Raw genomic sequence first — 22,112 nt, forward strand, 5'->3', positions numbered from 1 at the left:
ATTTTATAATTCTTGGATATGTTACTAATTTCGATAATCACTTTTTATATGTTTAACACACATTATTAACAACCCACTAAAATAATAACTTTGATATATTATCTGGTCTGGTTATTTCATTCAAACACACCAATTAATTAACTCTCATTTCGTCATTTTTTCATAATTCTTGGATAAATTACTAATATCGACAATCATTTTTCATCATTTTAACCCACACCATCGGCCCCTATACTAAAATAATTACTTTGATATATTGTCTGGGCTGATTATTTCAGTGCAAACACACTAATGCATTAAATCACATATTATCATTTTTCATAATTCTTGGATGTGTTACTAATTTCGACAATAGTTTTTATAATTCAAACATCCTTATCGCACTCTCTTACTAAAATAATAACTTTGACATATTTCTTGAGCTGATTTTCTCATTACAAACACACCAATCAAGTAGCTCACATTTCTTCATTTTTAATACTTCTTTGATATGTTACTAATTTCGACAATAATTTTCATAAGTCTAACCCACTATGTCGCTCCCCCTTACTTAAATAATAACTTTGATATATTGCCTGGGCTGATTATTCCATTAAAAACACATCAACCAAGTTCGGGTATTTTCATAGTATATATGTTCCACCTATCTTATCCAATCCCTGGTGACACTGCATATTCTGCTAGTATATATCTTTCACCTATCTCATTCGATCCTGGGCGACACTGGGTATTCTGCTACTATATGTTTTCCACCTATCTCATTCAATACCGGGCGACGCTTTCTGCTAGTATATATTTGCACTTTTCTCATTCAAACCCGGGGCTGACTTCGTGTCTGCACCTCACTATTAAATATATACATGAAATGAAGTAATGTTTAGAACGCAAACTTTTTCAGCCATTTCTGGGACTGACTTTATATTCTCAATCCACTGCTAAAAATATACATGAAATAATATAATGTCTAAATAGTAAACTGTTTCTGCCCTTTCCGGGACTGACTTCATGTCCTCCACCCCACTCTTATAAATATACATTAAATAAAGTAATGTTTAATGCGTTAACAGTTTCAGCCATTTCCGGGGATGATTTCATATCCCCTACACTACTGTTAAAAATATACATGAAATAAAGTAATGTTAACATCGTAAACGGTTTAAGTCATTTCCGGGACTGACTTCATATCCCGCACCTCACTGTTTAAAATATACTTGAAATAAAGTAATGTTTAAATCATAAACTGTTTCAGCAGTTTTTCGAAATTAATACATAAAAATATTAACATGGTTAGGGATTGGGCAACCATTGCTTCAACATAAATTTTTTAATATAGTATCAGTCTAAGCATTCCAGACCCTTTTTGGTCTTGGTTAATGGAGGAGAATCCTTCATTATTGATACAATTTTTATTTTTCTTATTGACCAGAGTGCCCCTTTTTGGGAGCTGGTTACCCCACAAATTTTTAACCGACTTCATATCCAACTCTGCCTTTGTGAGGAAGCAAGTAAACAAAAAAAATAATCAGAAGGGATATTTTCAGGGCATCTTATAATTAATCAGAAAAGACATTTCCAGTGCATTTTATAATTAATCAAAAGGGACATTTCAAGGACATTTTGTAATTAAATAAGAAATTATTTTCCCCAGTTACTTTTGTAATATTAAAACTGTGTTACATTAAATATAGTACCTATTTACAATGCCTCCCAACGGGACAGATTTAGACACTAGGGTCGTTTTTTTAACATGGAGAAAAGAAACAAAAAAATATTCTTAGTCGTAAAGGATTTCTCCTCCACTGAGAGAGAATTTGAAATGTAGCGTCTGAAGAACGGATATTACACTTTGATCTTAGCCAAATAGCCACGAAAAACAAATCATTTTTATTAGCTTTGCCTCAACAGCGACACCATTTTTTTCTTTAATGTAAGCGTAACTAACACACAAAAGAACACACACGCTATCGTATTAATATATAGATAATAATAATAATAATAATAATAATAATAATAATAATAATAATAATAATAATTTAGTGCCAGCATAAACTGGCACTACACCAAATAACCGAGAAGGGCCAAGGAGGATGGAAAGACCGAAGGAAGAAAACACTAACCAGATCTCCTCTAAATTATTGTGATGATGACTCAGATCTTGGGATGGCTTATTGCCACCCATATTCTAATAACGGCCAATAGGCGCTACAAACGAAAAATCAATGGTCAACGGCTATTGTGATAACACAAACTAATTTGCAAAGGTTATCGTAGGAGGTGGTGGGTACTGGAAATCCGACGACACGTGTTGTCACTCATACTCTAGCGAACACCACAGGTTGTTATCAAAAAGAATTCTGTGCTTATAGCCTGTGTGAAAACTCCTAGTGAGTAATAATAATAATCAAGACTCATAAATATAACTGTACAGCTTATCTGCCAACTACCCAGACTTAGACTATGGGTCTGATAACCTAGCATCTATCGATATGCGTCCAACCGATCAGTTTTACAAATGCAAAGTTGAATCCAGTTTTACTGCGTTCTGATAATAAAATTCAGCATACTGGTGTCATTTTTGCAAAATCCTTCGCTAACACATAATAGGTCTCCTATGTTTTTTCTTATCTTTTTAAATCCATCATTTATGGCGATCACGTCGTTCAACAAAGGTCGATGAAAATCAGCTGATGTAATCAAAGCTCTTTTTCTCCTTTCAGCTTTTTTTTTAATAATCTTAAAAGGACAATTATGTAGTCCAGCTTTTTGATTTCTTAAAGTTCAAAGGTCATAACTAAAAATGTATTCAAGGATTTCAAAATGTCTTCAGTCTGTATTTAACCTTTACATTAAAGTAGCGGTTTTCTTTTTAAATACGACGCAATACTACAGCTTTCCCGTTTTGTCTTTATTTCTTAGTTCAACACTTAAGCTTTTGAGAGGAAAAAATAAGACACAATTGGACAATGTTACGCCTACATCGCACCTTCCCCGGATATAGTCATAAACATAACCAGAATCTACATTTGAAATACAGAAATACAGATGACCAAAACATATAGAAACTAAACATGCAGTGTGAAAATTCCGTGATGTTGTCATATAATACGTTAGTTAATGTGTCTCTTAGGAGTTTTATATCTTTTCACTTCAGCGTGTCGAACATATTATGATGTGAGCCACGTGATACAGAGTACTAAAAAATAAAATTCACACTCTTTTCTGCAATTTAATCGTATATTTTGTTTTTACTCCTTTTCACACCAAACAAGCTGTATTGCCATTTAGCTGTTATTTGAAATCATGTCTAACAAGTGATTGTGGGTAGTTGTGTTGCAAGATGTCTGTTCACATTACATTTAAACTTCTACAGGTCAGTAGAACCACAAAAGCAAGATACATAGGTGGAATTCCAATTTCTTGAAGGAATGAAACTGTTAAAATAGAAGGCTTTTCGGTATCTAAGAAAGTGATGTGAGAATTTGATGCTTATCAGAGGTCGTAAAAGAAACACAAAGGCTATAAGTTTATTCAGAGAACATTTCAGTGCGGGAAAACATGCACAGGGATTACAATTTGTGTCAATGGGACATAGTTTAGAGCTTGTCTGATAGTGCGAATCCTATTAGATTTGAAACTCTGTTGGGGTACTCTGCGTAGATGCACCAGCCTATTTGGTAGAAACAAACTTCAGTCAATTCTTGACTTGTCGACCAAGTTTCAGTCATAGATCTCCAACAGTCTTTGTTTTATTTCTGTCCAATAATGTGACTAATTGCATATTAAACAGAAATTGCCCCTCGAATAACACAGTTTATGAATTCAATTATATTGAGAAATATTATATTGAGAAATATTATATTAAGAAATATTATATTGAGAAATATTATATTGAAAAATAATAAAAACCTACAAATTAATACTCGCACATTTTTAACAATAATAATTTATAATAAAAACCTACAAATTAATACTCGCATATTTTTAACAATAATAATTTATAATAAAAACCTACAAATTAATACTCGCACATTTTTTAACGGCAGACCACTTAAATTTATTCACAAGGAACGCACTTTAAACTCTTTATGGGGTTACAGTTCGAAACTCAAAAACAAAACCAAATCGCAGTTTTAAAATAAAACATTTAAAAAATAATGTAATGTTAGTAGGTTTTTAAATGCTGTATGTCTTCTTTGTTTCTATGAAAAGCTAGGCATTGTAATATCGTATCACGAAACAACCGTTCTAAATAATCGATCTAAACGATCAATCGTTTGTAAATACAGTTCACATTTTCACTTTAATATAGATCATGTACATTATATATAATATATATATTTATATGCGTATAAAATTTAGTCTAAAGGTAGTAGTGGGAATCCCAGCTTAAATCCTATACAGGTAGTTTTAGAAATAGAAAGTTCTGTAAGCATATTTTGTTTCTCATCAGTGATTTAGCGGTGTCAGAAAAGGTTGGGTTTAACTGGCGTCAAACTCAAGTAACCTTTTGACGACCTAGATAGAATGCACCGGAAATTAAGGGGTGACCCTGGAATTATGGTCGTATGCTTCCGGTTGACGACCATATGGGCTGAGAGTGATTTTGTGTAGCAGAGAAACCAGACGGGAGATTTCGGGACTCTCCCCGACAACCAGGGTCCGAGATATAGGCTTGCCTTGAATAAAAAATTGAAGCTTCAGTCTATTTTGTTGTCATTTATTAATCTATCTGCAGTGACCACTTAGCAACGAGATGGAGACCAGTAGCGACCAAGAAGGCATCAGCCGCTGGACAAGGCAAGCAGGTATGTGCACATTATTGTTGCACATATATATCTCGGAGACTTTCAAGCCAAGAAACGGTGTAAGGATAAGAACACACACCCACACAGACACATATAACAGTGAACCGCACGTAACATACGTAAGAGCATACACACCCACGCTCGTATATGTAAGAACGGTGATAAACACACAGACTCTTAGTAGTAGTAAAAAGTAACAAGAAACAGTAAAAAGAAAACGAATTAAAAGTAAACGATTAAACAAATAAATAAACACGCAAAAACTATTTTTAACATAAGCATATGGATGTACAATGTACATAATTAGTTAAACAAGCCCAGCATACTGAATTAATAAACATTTGACTGAAAATTCAAAGTAATCAAATGATAAATATTTTCCGTACAAAAATTTATAATAAGTCAGGTTCAAATGTAGATGCAGTTGTGTTATACACGGTATAATATCGTTGACGAATCGCTTCTCATTAGATCACCGAAGTTAACCAACCTCGATCCTGGTCAGTACCAGATAGGTGGCCATTCGAGAATACCAGGCGCTGTATGTAGGGATCATCGATACTTCCGGTAGCTCCTAAATTCCACTTGACCTCCAGCTCTTTCGACTCCGCCCTGTTGCTGAATTTAAGACGAGATAGAGAGATTAGCTTTGCGTAAACCAGCTTCGCTTTAAACAAACTACTTTCGTGTGTCTTTAGGATGATCAGATGATCTTCTTCGTTACGGCGGACGACCAATTAGTTAGGCTATAATTAAAAGTGAAATGCTAACATTATATTTTGTTGTGAAGACACATGTACGAAAAAAGAGTAAAATATGTGAAGCTTTTATTGATCGGAAAAACGAATAATTTGGATTATTTGGACGATTGTTCTTCTTACCTCCAACCTTCTTCGAACGAAACCCCTTATTTAATCCACTAGGACCGGTTACGTATACGGATTATGTGCTAAATAATAATCAGCTTTAGACCACCGTGACGTTATTCTCGCGTTGCCCACGCACCGTTCCAACATTTCAAAATACAACCGCTGAGATACAACGCGCGGCTTTTTACATACTGTCTCCAACATTAAAAAATGGCAAGAAAGAAGAAAAGAAAAGGAAGAAAAACACATACTGAGGATGGAGTATAGCTCCGAAATATATTTATGTTATAAATTTCAAACAAGTAAACTATTCGTTTATTTTCATAATATTACGTGGTGATTTAGCTTTCAGGCGCACTTGATGCGTATCTCATTTTATTCAAATTAAATCAACGTTTCTATGGAACTCACACCCTTGACGCTTTATACATCGTTTGTTTTAATTCTTCATTTCAATTCACATTCAAGGGATAAAGAAACATAACAATATAGTGGCTAAAAGACACGGTCCACATGTAGGCGTTCATAAAGCCAACTAAAATCGAATATCCAACTACGTAGCATCATTATTTCGTGCTATCAAATATTTGAAAATAGTTTGTGTTGTTGAGGAAATGCCATAAACTTTCACTAATTTATTAATCTTGGTATTATTCTTGATAATCATATTGCTGTCTCATTATTCGGGTTTAATGTTGCGTGAGTGTGACGCCATTTGTTTCCTCGGAGAGCTTACCTGTAATTCGGCTAAATCAATGAAATGGTTTACGCAAAGTTTTGCGTAAATCCAAATGCACATGGAATGTGTTCATTTTTTATCTGACGTTTGATCTGGTCAACGAAATTTATTGCCCGATTCTTCTAAAGTCTTTTAATGCCAATTCAAAAGGCTTCCAGGAATATACAAGCCAAATATCAATTTTATAAAACCTAATTAAATCACTATGATTCAATATACCGCATGCATATCATATATATATATATATATATATATATAGTAAGTTATAAAATGTATATGGCGATTAAGCTACATTGAATATTCCGTGTTTCATCCACTCTAGGACTCTTCAGGCTTATCCGGGAATGTTGTTTGTCGTTTTTATATGCGCATCTTCTATTGAGATTTTAGTTAGCCAATCAACTTTCTAGTATCCACCGCGCCCTTCCTATCAGCCAATGAGCATGCACTTATCGAACAAAGGCCTATTTGACCTCTGGTTGACATGTTCCCTTGTGTGTGCTCTATTTAGCCTGGATATTTAGTTTCTTGATCTGTTTTAAATCTAGGTTAGTGTTTTTTTGTTTTGTTTTTTAATGTTAATTTATATATAAATATATATATGTGTACATACATATATGCACATATATATACATATATATATACATATATATATACATATATGTGTGATCGTTTATGTATATTCATGTTTATTTAATTTATTTATTTGTTTATTTTCTATTGTTTTTTGTTAGTTTTAAAACTATTTTGTATCGCTATCCGAGAGTAAATTTTATATTGTGAACACAGTTGTTTGCGATTTCTCTTCTACATTTTAATAGATGTTGGGGTTCTTTAAAGTACAGGATAGCAAATTTTGCATGAAGGCATAATCTACATGGGTCGTCTAGGTCCCTACACGTGGTAGCTTGTCTTATTATTTTCCATTCGACTACCGGCGAATGTCCGTTTTCCTTGAGTTCCCAGTATTTATTCGCTAGTGCTGTTTTCATACGGTGTTTTTTATTGTTGAATGTACTTTGTGGTCATAATATCGAGTTTTGAAATCTTGCGAAAGAAAACCCGAATAACAAGAAATATTGCGTAGGTATGACTTCCTTAGATTTCAAAACTCGATATTATAACCACAAAAGTACATTCAACAATAAAAAACACCGTATGAAAACGATAAGAAACGAGTTTCTTAAAGAGGCTGACATAATTTTTTACTATAGTAATTATTAAATACCTACAGACACTGGTGTTTCATCCTTTCGTGAATCATCAGTGCAGAGTGTCACGATTACTGCCGGTCGGGAGAAAGATGTTTACCGGAGCATAGAAATTATCATAGATATCTCCCTTAAACTTTATTAATGCAAACATTTATGAGGAGAAACTCTGATACAACGCTTGGGGCGATAAATGTTTTCAATGTTGGAGACTACATTTTCTTTGGGGATTACGGTCGGAGTGGCTTACAGATTTGGATAGTTGCTGTGTTTCTTTCCTGCTTGATATACGCATGGACATTAATTGAAAACTTCAAGATATAAGTTGGTTTCACAAATAGTCAATCAATAGCGATGCTTGAGCGCGAGTGTACAGTCATCATATTTCACCTACAATTTCATCTTTAACCATTTATTCAGCAGTTCGTAGAAAATAAGTCACTTCCGTCCGTGCTTGCACACTTCCGGTGCCGAGTTCATGTTACTGAACGATAGTGAATTTCGATACTTGTTTTGGCTCTTAACTTAATTGATGTGGCCATATCTACGGAAATAAAAACCGAACGCAAACATTGAAACGCGCCATTTGCGCATATGAGCAGAGATTGCCGCGTGTCACTTTGGGAATCGCACAGACGTGAAAGGAAGTGGATTTTACGCGAGTGTTGGAATCAAACATGGAGGGTTTCTTGCATTAACTGAATTGCGCAAAGATTTATTCATCTAATTACTTTATTAGTTTTTATCTTCTTTGTTTCTCTCTGATTATTTTTTTTCTGTTTTTCTTTGTCGCTATCATTTTTTCATCTATTTCTGACTATCTTCTGTAAATTTCTTTTCTTTTTTCCTTCTTCCTTTCTTTCTTTATACATTATTTTTTCGGTTTCGTTCTTTCTTTCTTTCATTCTTTCCTTTCTTTCTTTTTATGCTTGTTACTTTATTTTTTTCTTTTCCCTCTTGTTTCCTTTCCTTATTTATTTCCGTGTTCGTCTTTTTACTTCTATCCCTTTTATGTATCCCTCTTTTTCTCTCTATATCTCTTTCGCTCGCTCTCTCTCTCTCTCTTTCTATATCTTTTCTTTTCTTTTATTGCTTTTCCTTATATCTTTTATCTTTCTTTCTTTCTTTCTTTCTTTGTCTGTTTTCATATTTTTTCTATTTTATTTTATTTTTCTGAATGAATTCTATTACTCTCTCTCTTTATATATATATATATATATATATATATATATAATTTCGAATCCTGGGTTCAGAACTGTCTAACTGATGAGCCCAAATGATGGCGAAACTCGAGACCTTGACTTCCAATTCGTTGGCTGTCATGGCTCTTGTAGGCTGCGACGTTGTTTGGCTGTGGAAATAATTATATATATATATATATATATATATATATATACTTTCATTAATAGTCTGCTAATGCCATCGCTTCTCAGTCTGTTTATCAGCCTATCTACTTATCCATGTTTTTTGTATAAACTGTTAATCACTATCACACAGTTGGATAATTTAACACAAGAGTCAGAAATTGGGATTTGAAGAGACAGCGCTCTTGATGAAGTGCACTGGCTTACAAAATATTGCTCGACGGCATTTTCAATTAGAGTCGTCTAAGGTGATGAGCAATAAGCTGACTTGTTCTAAAAGGACGAGAAGACGAAAAGATAAAGCCTGGGAGGATAGACCTCTTAGGACTGCAGACCCAGAAACATAGTTTAATCATCAGAGAATAATCTCAATAATGACTTATAACCTGTTGGCTTTTTGTTTCTTCTCTTTGTACATTCCCGTAAACGTATATCTGTCAATTAGTATGCCTTAGTTTGTTGATTTAATTATCATTATGCCGAGAACAGAGTTCTCTCTTATATGACGTTTAACATATTTCGTCTTATATAGTTTGTGGTAGACCTTTTTTTATTATAATTCGTCCCAAACAAAGCATATTGCTACTCAGACGTAATGAATTACATTAGATTACCATGCAGATTTATAAGAGACATTCTAAATTAGGAATAGTGCAGCAAAATGTTTGTTCGCGTTACATTTAAATGTATGTATGGCGATGCAGTTAGGAAACCAAGGAGCAGGAGGGGTTTCCAAAGATTAACAGTTCGATGAAAAAAAAGCTATTAGAATAGAAGTCTCTCCAGCATCTGAGGACACCCAGAGTGAATGAATGAGATTTAGCTGATACTTGAGATCAACGGGTGTATTTACGTCGAGGGGTACTAGATCTGCACATTTTTATAAATATATTTTGTGTGTCCACCCTACATACGTGTTTTAATCATTTCTTTTTTTTTTCAATCCGAAAAATATTTTATATATTATTATTTATTTATTTTTCTACGGGGCCAGTGGATAGTGGCGTTTAGTCTCTACGATTCCAGATGAGCATTGTCTGAATACTTACTAATAAAACAATCATATCTGCCCGGCATTCAGCAGTGTTTCAGGAACCTCACCCCCTCCAATGGGGAGCCCAGCCGCTCCCTCGAACGATTACGTCACAGCGGTTTCAATACTGCACAAGCAGTTCAAAGGATTAGTTAGTCAAAACGTGGCGAGACAACAACTATGGAAGGCAGTAATTACTGAGGATACAGTTACAAGAATCAGTGCTCTCATCCCGTCGAGGGTAATCACCTGAAAAAGGTCAGAGAATGAGTTGGATGAAATAACAACTCTGAATATAAGGATCATAGTTCACAAAAAGAAATGAATACCAAGTAGGTAATCGTGTTATAATCGATAATATACAGATAACCTTAGCAAACTGACGTGAATCAAGAATTCATTTAATTTCTCTGCGGACGCGTTATTAAACTTGATGAAATAGTTCAGCAAATTTCCTTATCTCCCATCTCTTACCCATCCCTTTACATTAATTTCCTCCTTTCATTTTCTTTATCACCCGTTCCCATCATTTCGCCACGTAATGTTTCATTTGTCTTTTTTCCCACATCTAATGTCTTATAGCCGTCAATATGACGAGTGTATATATGTGTGTGTTCATACGAGTGATTACGTATATAACAAGTGTATGAGTGTGTGTATGATGTATCTGCAAACTAGTGGAGGGGCGATGCCGATATTTTTTCCGATTCCGATACAATTACCGGTTTTATTCTAAATTCCCGATTTCGATACAATTACCGATTCCCATTCTGTATAGTATTTGGGGGGAAGGGGGATCGGATTACTATAAAAAAAACTATATACTGTGTTCATATATTTTCGTAAACGTACAACTATACTTGTGTGGTGACCTATAGGGTTTAGTTTTACTTATAGTTTAAAACCAATAAATGTTTATCATCTCCTCATTAATACGAGTCATGAAGAATTAATTTTTTAAGCAAAAACAAGCAAAAAGTAATTAAAAGAATCGTTTTTAGCATCGGAAAATAGGCACAAATGTTTTCGATTCTGATACCAATTACGAACCCTCAAAAGTTCTAATTTTTTTCGATTTATCGTCCCAACACTAGTGCATACATATTTATAAACGTCTCTGTTATCTCCTAGATAGTATAATGTATATATATATATATATATATATATATATATATATATATATATATATATATATATATATATATACGGTTAGTATTATTGTAATTTTCTTTTACATTAAGTGGCCGGCTGCGGGAAAACGTTTACACATATTGAGACCGTTTATTTACTAGGTGGCAATACTTAACATATGCTGGGACACATACCTCCTTCCTCATAGTTGGTCTGTAATTGAAGGTTTCTCCGGAAGAAGACACCAAATCGAATTTATATTTTTATATAACTTTATTTCACGGGTCGTTATTTCTTAATAGAGCTGGTATGCGTTGTAAGTTCTTCATCATGTTAAGGTCATCTTTCCTCCAATTTCCAAACGCGGAGACGATATCTTCCTTGCTAACATTTCCAACACTCCCACTGTGACTAACTCCACTTTAAAACTCTAAACTATCTCATTACGTCATTAACTCACGTGACCAAAGAAACAAATCAGATTTTGTTCGTTTAGTTGACGTCCCTGTTTGCTTAAACATTTTAACGTTACCATTCCCGATACATTTCTACCATAAATATTTATATGTAAAATACATAATTTGTCTCAATACATGTTTTTTTTTACATTCTATTTTCCAAACATAAACAAGGATCATAAAACTAACCGTTCAAGTTAATTGGTGTTGCCCGGGAAGTGCTCCAGACAACACTAAAACTTAATCATCAAAGAATTAGTAAGGAAGATTTTCAGAATATTAGTATTATATAAACTAAAACACCACCTGTCCCAGGACGAATGAAATGTATATCTAGAGCATCACATTTCTGCATCATTTTTTGTCCCCTTACGAATATTCAATCTATATTCTATTTTTATTAAAATCAAAATTCATTACAATAATTTAGATTCTCGAATTGTCAAAATTCAAGGCTTTAGTTTAAATTATACTAAGAAGAAATTAAAACAGTGAAATAAACCTATTTTGAGTCTAATAGCTAAGAATCTAAATTAAGGCAACCATAAAATATTCCAAGTTTCAATTTTGGCAATACTATACACTTTATTCAAAGAAATCCCCTCTAAAATACTAAAAATGAAATATTAATTGGCTAAAATCTAACCATCATATCGCATGAATCCGAAAATTCTATTGTTGGCATTGGTTTCCCCGATATTTTTGTAGTCAGAATTCTTTCTAGAAATATATTGGGTACTTGCGGGAGGGATCACGGGAAGATTGCCAACATCCTAAGTGAATGTGATTTTTGGGGACGAATAAGATTCGAACTTAGAACACCTTTGTTATCAGTCCGTGTCGTTATCAGCTTGGCACTAGTGTTGTAAACATTTGACAAAACAACGGGAGTATCTACATTTTTATAGAAAGTGCTTCCACTTGTCTTTCTCCTTTTACTAAACTAAATCAAAATGTAGTCCGCATTACCTTTTGCGCTTATTAGTTTAGTTGCAAAATAATGAGTGATGAATTAGTTAAAGACTAAATCGAATACATACAAATATATAGTACGCTTACTTTACTCAAAATTCACAAAAGTTTCTCGAATAATAAGAGCCAAGTACGTCCAAGGATAGAGTACTGCTGCCACATCTGGGCGGGAGCTGCTAAAAAGACATCCTACTTTGACAGAGTTCAAAATAGATTCGTAGCATAGTTGGGAACACCCTTTTCTCTTCCCTGCAATCTCTTTCCCACAGAAGAAACGTTGCGAACCTGTCTCTGTTTTATCGTTATTTTCATAGCAAGTGCTCGTCTGAGCTCCAATCTGTGGTCCCCCTCGCTAAACTTTCACGAAAATACTCGACTAGTTTAAACTACTATCAATAATTTCCCACACTCTTTATCTGTGCCTAAACCTAAACGTAGATTCCATGAATAAAGCTTCTTTCTTAGAACTGCACGCCTGTGGAATTGTCTTCCATTTACCTCCTTTCCAGCTGGCTACAATATGGTTGTAATCAAGTCCAACGCAAACAAGTTATTGATGAGACGTTCCCTTAAGTAATCTAATTTACCAAATTTCCACTACTTTTGAAAAAAAAAGGTTGCATGAATTAAAAAGTTATAAGAACGTTAATATTGAATCAATGAGATTACGTCAGCGGCAATTGTGTTGCATTGAAATTTGTTGAAGGGTGTGTAAATAAACATTATTTTTCCATACATAATAATCATTTTCAACAAGTTTCATTGATATATATTTATGCATTTATTTATTTATTTATCTTACATAAACATTTACAGATTCATGAGCATGTTTCAGTCAACAAGTTATTTTTTAGTCCTTCGTTGGAAAATTATTTTTCAGTAAATCGTTTAATCTTATGCAACCACTGGATCAACTTGCTTTCTCGAATTCAGTATAATCCTTACTTTTCAGGGACTATCAGTTGTTTACCGGGAATTGAAAACGAAGCAGTATATTAAAGCATAGCTTCCCAGCACTGTTGTCAAAGACTACCTCTCTTAAACAAATTGTTCCGTATATGTGATCTAGTTTTGTGTTAAAGATTAATTACGCTGGCCTATTCATGTTATCAAAAGAATTCCTCCATTACCTGTGTCATTCATCATTGCCTTCTTATATATCTATCTATATATCTATATCTATATATATATCTATCTATCTCTCTCTCTAAATATATATATATATATATATATATATATTGTAAGTTTTCTGTATATATTGATTTCTACTGTTTTAACTATATTTTGAAATTAGATTTTAGAAAAGGATTCATTCAAAGAAAAATAATGCTGTAATAATTGCATAAATTTCTGACAAAAAAGAAATGTAAAATAATGGCTTAGGAACGAGTACTTAAACGTGTCGTAGAATAGTATGATGTTAAAAAACTAGGGACAACTTATTCTTACATTTGTTTCTGAATGCGAGACAATGCATACATATCTCAATAGGACTTCTGTTTCATATGGTAGGTGTTTCGGTAGAAGATCGTAATGCCGCATATAATTCGCAGGAAATGCAAAGATATAAATGAAATAAAACCAATTAAACTGAAAACGAAAATGCCGTTTTATATACATGTTGACAACACGTATGCTACTACTACAAAGAAAGAGAATTTTAGAAGCCCTGTAATCACTGCTACTACCCAATGTCATACGACATCGCCTATTGTAACTGTTGTTAATAAACGCAACTAGATGACATTAATTGGCTCGTTTTTACTATATTTATTTAGGTTATGAGAAATAACCGGCTGTGTTACATAGACATGCGAAATGTGTTGTGATATTTACCAATTGAAAAATATCGATTCATGATTGAAGTAAATTTTTTCCAGATTAAAAATAAATATTACGACAATAGTTTGTTTGGAAACCAAGATTAGGACTTTTCGACGCAGTCGTTAAACTATAATTGAACTGATATTTGCGCTATATAAAATATATTAAAATGTTCAGAAAATGTGTATGGCATAAAAGTTTTACTCGTGAATTTGTTTAATCCATATTTCATGTCATTAGATTTAATTAAAAATATAATGGATCTATTCTCTATTGGAAAAAATATATAAAAATGTATACTTTTATCTGTCATTTTCGACTCGTGTTGTACTTCTCCTGTCTTGCTGGAATGTGTACAGGTATAGCAGTGGCAAATATACACTTTTATTACTTTTACTAGCGAGCTGACTCGACGTTATCTGTGGTGAAATAAGGTTCCACACTTCCAATACTTTTACTGCCATCGAAATCGGTGGAATTGCCCATTTTGAAATCAAATTGATGGATTGCCTACGCTAGTAAGAGACCCCCAGGAGAAATCTTTACATGCCTCCCAACAGTGACTTAGTCCACAATACAATGTAGTCTACATTGCACTGTAGAGAACATACTATTGGTTTTATAACATTATTTTTATATAATGACTTAAAAAAAGACTTATAAAAGAACAAACTGTTGATTACATACGTCGAACTCTTCTACTTGTGCGGTGATAAAACTTTTCAAATGCATTTGTGATTTTAGGCTTTATCAAAGTGTAAACTTTGATCAAAATCGAACTGTTCTTTTTTATCATGTTTTTTGGATTATCGATTTTCGATACTTATCGTTTCGTAATCTGTACGGAACGCACACATACACACGAAAACTGCTTTATATATAAAGATACAAATAGAATGATAATGAAGAATCTAATTAGATAATCATGTGCGATTTGGGAGGGGTAATAGTCATTCTTTTAATTCTCTGATGAATTATACAATTGCCATATTAACTCGAGAAAGTGAGATTCCAAAATTTGCGATGATTAGTTTTGACATAATCTATATTCGGAATGAACCGCAATTCATTCCATCTCAAACTCTGACTGTTGCTGGGTCTATTTACTTTTATCATATTGGTGGATTAGATGAGTTATTTCAAAATACCAAGCGCCGCATGTAAAAGGCGGCCCAAGTCGGTTTAGAAAGCTGAGGGTCATTAAAAACTGCAGGTACAACATTTCAAGGTTCTTGTGATCTGTGTCTACCAGCCACTGACCGGCGATAACAGAATACGCATTTTATATCAAGAAATATATACAATTAAATTAATAATTGGTTGCAAATTCTTATGAACATATTTTACAGACATGTTCATCGGTTTATGCGTTAATCTGCTGGAAGTTAACGGTCCAATCCTATGTACGCGTGATACTACGAATATAACTAAGAGTTACAAAAGACTTCTACTTGATCATGGCTAATAAAATCAGCAAAATCTATACAAGTGAATTTAATTAAGGTTTTAGTTCGAAAATCCTTACAGATTACCGAGTTTGACAAAAAGATTGCTGAGTTCGACAAGACGCACCTTAAGAATATCGGAGGTTACGCCTGCCGTAACGCTGTGAAAATAATATCCAGAATATAAGCAACAGTTCGAATAACCCAGACGATACAAGAATTAACCTACTTAATTGGTAAAAGTTGGTTTAATTTCTTTAAGTACATAAGAAATATTCTTATAAAATCGTATACTTAAAAATAATTCTTATCTTTTACAGAAAAGCCAAATTCTCACCAAAGGAATTTACAGTCGGCTTTTTGAAGGACGTCGCCTTTGAAGAAAACAGGTAATCTTATAGTAGTATTACAAAAGCCCTTTTCTGTGTATATGTATTGTTTTTTCCTAATAAGATTGTTAATATATGTTCTTTTTGTTATAGTCGTCTGATAGAATATGTTATATGTTATGTGTGGGTGTGTGTTAGAAATGGGATTTTCCATAAAAATATAAACTTTTTGAAAGAATAATGTTCTTACGACATTGTCCCATTGCCCACTCTACGCTTATTAACCCTTATCCTCGAGTGGTCTCCGGGCCTTGATAAGTGGTGACTCCTTTGGAAAAAATGTTTATTTTAGAAAATAAAGCCAACCTGTTTGAACGCTACATTATAACAAGACTTTGACGTGACAAAACAAGCTAGTTTGAATCAACTCTTGGGTAAACGGACGTCTTTTACCAGACTCTTTCACTCACCTTTTCCTTATATATATATAGATCGAAACAGATCAATATTATGCAATCGTCTAGATGAACTTACTACCAATGTATTTGTAAAAGGAGAAGCAAATTGAAACCTTACAGTAATGTATGCGCGTATTGTTTGCTTTACAAGGATGATGATTGCAAAATAACGAAGAAGAAGACGAAGAAGAATAAGAAGAATAAGAATAAGAAGAAGAAGAAGAAGAAGAAGAAGAAGCAGCAGCAGCCTTGGATAACTATTACTGTTACACAGAGGATGCGAATCATTTTATAACACAGTTGGTTGTTGACGAGGCTACAGTCGCTTACCTGTTTGGGTCGCCACGTTACACTAGACAAGTGAAACTCCTCGATAATGATTCGAATCTAGTATAAAAATTATTTACTCTTCAATTGTATTTCTCGGCATTGTTTGATTCCATTAACAAAAGTCCATAAACGACAATGAAAGCAATGCAGCGATAAAGTGAGACTGACAGGCGTTATTTCAAAGAAAAAAACATTCAATATACATTCTTTCACTTAGGGATTAATACCTTTGTTTACATTGAGCTTGCAATCTCTCTCACAACCAAACTTAAAATAATACTTAAAACGCAATTCGTTTAGCAAATGATTACTGACCACGCCCATGGATGCTTAAGATTAGTGATTCTATAGGACCCAGTTTTTCAGCGTGATAGTGCAATGAATATATTTTAGTACGATGCTATATAAAAAAAAAAAAAAAAAAACGCAGTCATTATTTATTGTCGGACATTTTTGTAGTAAAAAGAGAAAAAACTGTTGTGTTCCATTGAAGAACGTCGATTTGAAATGTTGCTTACACGAACATTTTTTTGTTGCTGACAAATCACGTTTTATATCGACATTCGTATTGAAATGTCGATATTTTTTTATCAAAAAAATTGATGACAAAAATTCTTCCTATGTGAATCATAACTCCTCTAAAGAATAGTATATATGTCTACGCAGGTATATATATATATATATATATATATATATATATATATATATATATATATATATAATTAGATGTAGTTTGCTTGAAGCATTGTGTGGAATAGGTATGTAGAAGAGATTTAGAAGGCTATCACAATGCGAGGAATGGAATGTAGTTGATGTTAAGGAAGAAAGACGAAAACAGGTGACAATTTTCAAATCAATAAGTACGTCCATATGTCTACAATTGAATAAATATATCTCTATATAGACATATATGGATATACTTATCGATTTGCAAATTGTCACTTGTTTTCGTCTTTCTTCCTCAACATCGACTACATTCCATTCCTCACATTGTGATAGCTTCTGAATCTCTTCTGTACACACACACACACACACACATACAAACACATATACATATATATGTGTGTGTGTGCATCTGTGCGTGTGTGCGTGTGTGTGCTTGTGTGTGTACCAGGAGCGTCCCAAAAATAATGCCTCTTATTTTTATTCCGTCAGTATTGCAAATTAAATTCTTATCAATGACTGAACTTACACATTCACGACCTGAAAGCTTCATCTCTCTGTTGAAGATATTAATGGTGTGAGACTCTAAGAAAGCAACCAATTCGATCAACATGTGTCAAACAAAGATACGTCATTAAATACGTCCATGCAGAAAAGGTGAACCGATCTACATGTGCCGGCGTCTGTTAAACGTTTACGAAGTCCATGCAGTTGAAAGTTAAGCAATTAGAAGATGGGTTCGTAGATATCATAATAGCCACAGAGATGTGAGGGACAAAGTGTGCTCCGGACGCTTATACACAGCCATTACTCCATCATAAAATTGAGAATGGTGGTGACTTTTGTAGAAAAATAAGTTCTGGCACACAAACGGTCGCTCGTTTTAATGGTACCACGCCCGTCTTCGTAGCTCTTCATTTTATTTTAGTTAAATAATAGGATACATTACTTTTGGCACAGTCCTCGTATACATATATAAAGATATATATACATAGAAAAAAAAAACAGATTTTTTCTATCTCTCTTCTTCTCTCTCTCCCTCTCTCTTTCTCTCTCTCTCTCTCTATATATATATATATATATATATATATATATATATACTCAAAAATTAGTATCTTTCTGGTCTATTCTTCTTTATCTCATTCCTTTTTCTCTCTTACTCGCGAATATATATATATATATGTATATATATATATATATATATATGTATATACATATATTGTTTCAAACAGAAGTCATGATAAAGTGATGAATATTTTATAATTTAATTTGTGTGATGTATTATAGAACAATCATAATGAAACGAAATTTATTTTAACTAGTTTAATTATAATACACACATACACACACATATATATATCTTTATATGTACACATACACACTCATATATGTGTGTGTGCCTGTGCATATACAAATATATATGCGTGTATGCATAATCTACATTTGTTAAAATAAAATAAGAAATAACAATTATTTAATGATGTATTCTCCATTCGTGTTCACAACTTTTTTTTACAAGATTTTCCGTAGAAATCATTTGATTTTGACTTGAAAATTTATATATAAGAAATTAATTTGTCAAAACACAATATATTTTTAAATCCCCCACCAAAAAAAACGGCAAGAACTTAGTTGATAACCCAATATTTAATTTTTATGTATATGGATGTAATGAGTCGACGGAATATCATAATGATGTAGGTTAATAAGAATAAAATAATGAATAAACAAATAAATATGTAACCTACTATATTATGTTGGGTGTATTAGACCATTTTATAAGCAAGGTAAGCTTTACTTTCTTATTTGTTTTGTTTGTCATTTTAGCAAATGTTTTATTTCTGCTGTGTTTAAAATGTCAATGATATGCTGATATATAAAAGATATAACAATATTTTTTTCTCGATGGTTGGTGATATAAAAGATATGCACACACGGGAATACGACGGGTGGATACTTCTCGGCCCAATCGGTAACTAACGATGGTATCTTTTTCGGTTGTTTTTATATAATCATTTGTGACCATCTGAAATGCATAATTTTGTATGATATTTTCACTGTGATACATTCTAAGAGCGTTTTGTTCAACCATCGTCATTCACTGGATTGGCCTGACTTTAATTACACCTGCATTAATTTGTGCCGAAAATGACCTTTTAAACATTATACTTATTATAACTTCTCGTTTTGACACTTCCAAATTGTTTTTATACGCTAGTGTCTGTCAGGTTTATATATTTTTATTAAATGATCCTTTTGTACAGTTGAAAAGTATTATTGTTTTATCTATGAATATTATTAGATGACATGTGCATAATTTTTATTTTTGGGACATTTGATAATTATTACAGCTACAAACTTTTGTCAAAAACGATATCCATTAGAATATTATCTATGAATTTTTTGAAAACCATTCATATTCTTAAAGCCTCCTATTAATTATGAACAGAGTTCTTGAAACAAAAAGTAACATTAATATATTCGAATCCGACCGCCAAATCTCGCAGTCATATATGTGCGCGTTTGCTGCCGATGCTTCTTCGGGTATAAATAAACAAAGAAAGAAAACAAAATGAAAAAAACAAACAAATGTTCATTTGTTAAATTTTAAATTTTGGTGTGCGTGTGTTTTTGTTTGTGTTTGAGGCAGTTTTTTATGTGTGTTTTTATTTGGTTGTTTATTTCCTTTCTGCTATAAATAAGCAGAGTATGAAAAGGTTAACAGGTAAAAAAGTATTCTCTCGCTAAATATGATTATATAGTAGGATGTGCGTTAATATTTGACTGACAATATATTTTGAGAATTTACACCAAAAATTATTTTTTGGTGTCTTATCTGTATGTTTTATAGTGAGTGTTTTTCCCCGTTGTGCACAATTATCTGTTATATATTTTTGTGTGGATACTATGTGTAATTTACTCCTTTCACCCCAAACAAATCATATTTTCACTTAGAACGTAAGCGGCTACGCTTTGAGATCGTGTCTAAAAAGAGACTGTGGATACTTGAATAGTGACATTTAAACTTCGGTATGCTAGTACAATCAGGGAATTCCAAAGCCTAGCAGTCCCAAGGAAGAAACTATTAGAGTAAAAGTCTTTACAGCATCTAGGGACCTGAACATTAAAAGAGGTAGGATTGTGCTGCTTATAGGATTGGTCGGGTGTATGTACGTCGAGGGGGAACAAGAATTACGAGTTCATCAGAAGAGGGTTGCTTAGAACTGAATTTTACTTAGTACTTTATCCGTAACACGACCGTCGATACTAAGAATAGAATTGCGAATTACGATTTCTGTTCGCTAATGGTTGACAGAACTAGAGCATTCTAACCCCGTGAATTAAATAAAGGATTCCATTCCAAATTCTGTACACATTCCCAAGTTAGACGGAAAAATTCCCGAGTTCGGCAACATACACGTTAAAAAGGTAACAGATTACATCGACCGAAATATTGTCAAAATAAAATTACAAGATGAGACCGATAGTCCGAGTAATCCAAATAGACTGTTCTGTTCGACCATAAGTGTTCATACTTCCAGGCATTACCCATCTTTATCTTTATTAGTGGTTCCCTTTGAATTCCATTACCGCGGAAGGATGACGTTTGTAGACTATAATTAATTCGCTACAGATTTCTAAGTCTGACAAGATACATCTGAAGAAATTCGGAGGTTAAATCATTATTTTCATGTCATGTTTTCAAATGAGCTTCTATCTATGCCTTACCGCTGTAAAACATTCACTACGAATACACTTCTGGCGATAACAACGCTCAACAAATTCCTATTTATCACTATCCGTGTATAAAATGAAACGGAAATTCCATGAGCAAAGTTTCTTTCCTAGAACTATCCATATATAGAACGCAATAACCTGGGCTGATTCTCAGATGACTATAATATGGTTGTCTTCAAGGCCAGTGTTGAGCTGTACTGCTAAATAATGTCCAATGTTACCAATTATTATGGTGTTGTATAACCGACCACCTAACACTCATTAACCTTTATGCTATAATGACCTTTTTTTGTTTTCATAGATGGTAAGTTTTTTAGTCAAAAATAAATAAATAAAAAACAATGAGGGAAACAAAATTTAAGAAAAAGGCGTAGTTGAGAAGATACTCTTGACTCGACACTGCGCCAAGATTGAGTGCACAACTTGTTGTTCTCTGCCAGATAATGCTTTATCTTCACAATACTATAATTATCTTGTCTTGTTATCCGCTACACCTTGTCATATGATTCCTTTATAGTTATCAATACCGATTAAATAAATAAATAAAGTCTCAGATTTTCGGCGTGAAAACGATTATGAGTGAAACGAGAGAAGATATTGTTTATATATATATATATATATATATATATATATATATATATATATGTGTGTGTGTGTGTGTGTGTGTGTGTGTGTGTTGGGTTATGGGTGAGATTTTCTTTAATCTTTTTACTCATTTTCCTCCTGTAGTTTAACTTCTTGTT

General features: G+C 33.1%; 1 long non-coding RNA gene across 1 annotated transcript in view; it reads left to right on the plus strand.

The window, feature by feature from the left end:
- The window catches only part of LOC145303660 (uncharacterized), a 454,290-nt gene that overhangs the window by 281,884 nt on the left and 150,294 nt on the right, over positions 1–22,112 (plus strand). The window contains exon 2 of the long non-coding RNA XR_013873757.1: positions 16,172–16,240. This is a non-coding gene — a long non-coding RNA (uncharacterized LOC145303660). The remainder of the gene's footprint in view (positions 1–16,171; positions 16,241–22,112) is intronic.

Source organism: Euprymna scolopes, chromosome 19, assembly GCF_053919585.1.
Source record: "Euprymna scolopes isolate OS-2025 chromosome 19, ASM5391958v1, whole genome shotgun sequence".
Classification (NCBI taxonomy): Eukaryota; Metazoa; Mollusca; class Cephalopoda; order Sepiida; family Sepiolidae; genus Euprymna; species Euprymna scolopes.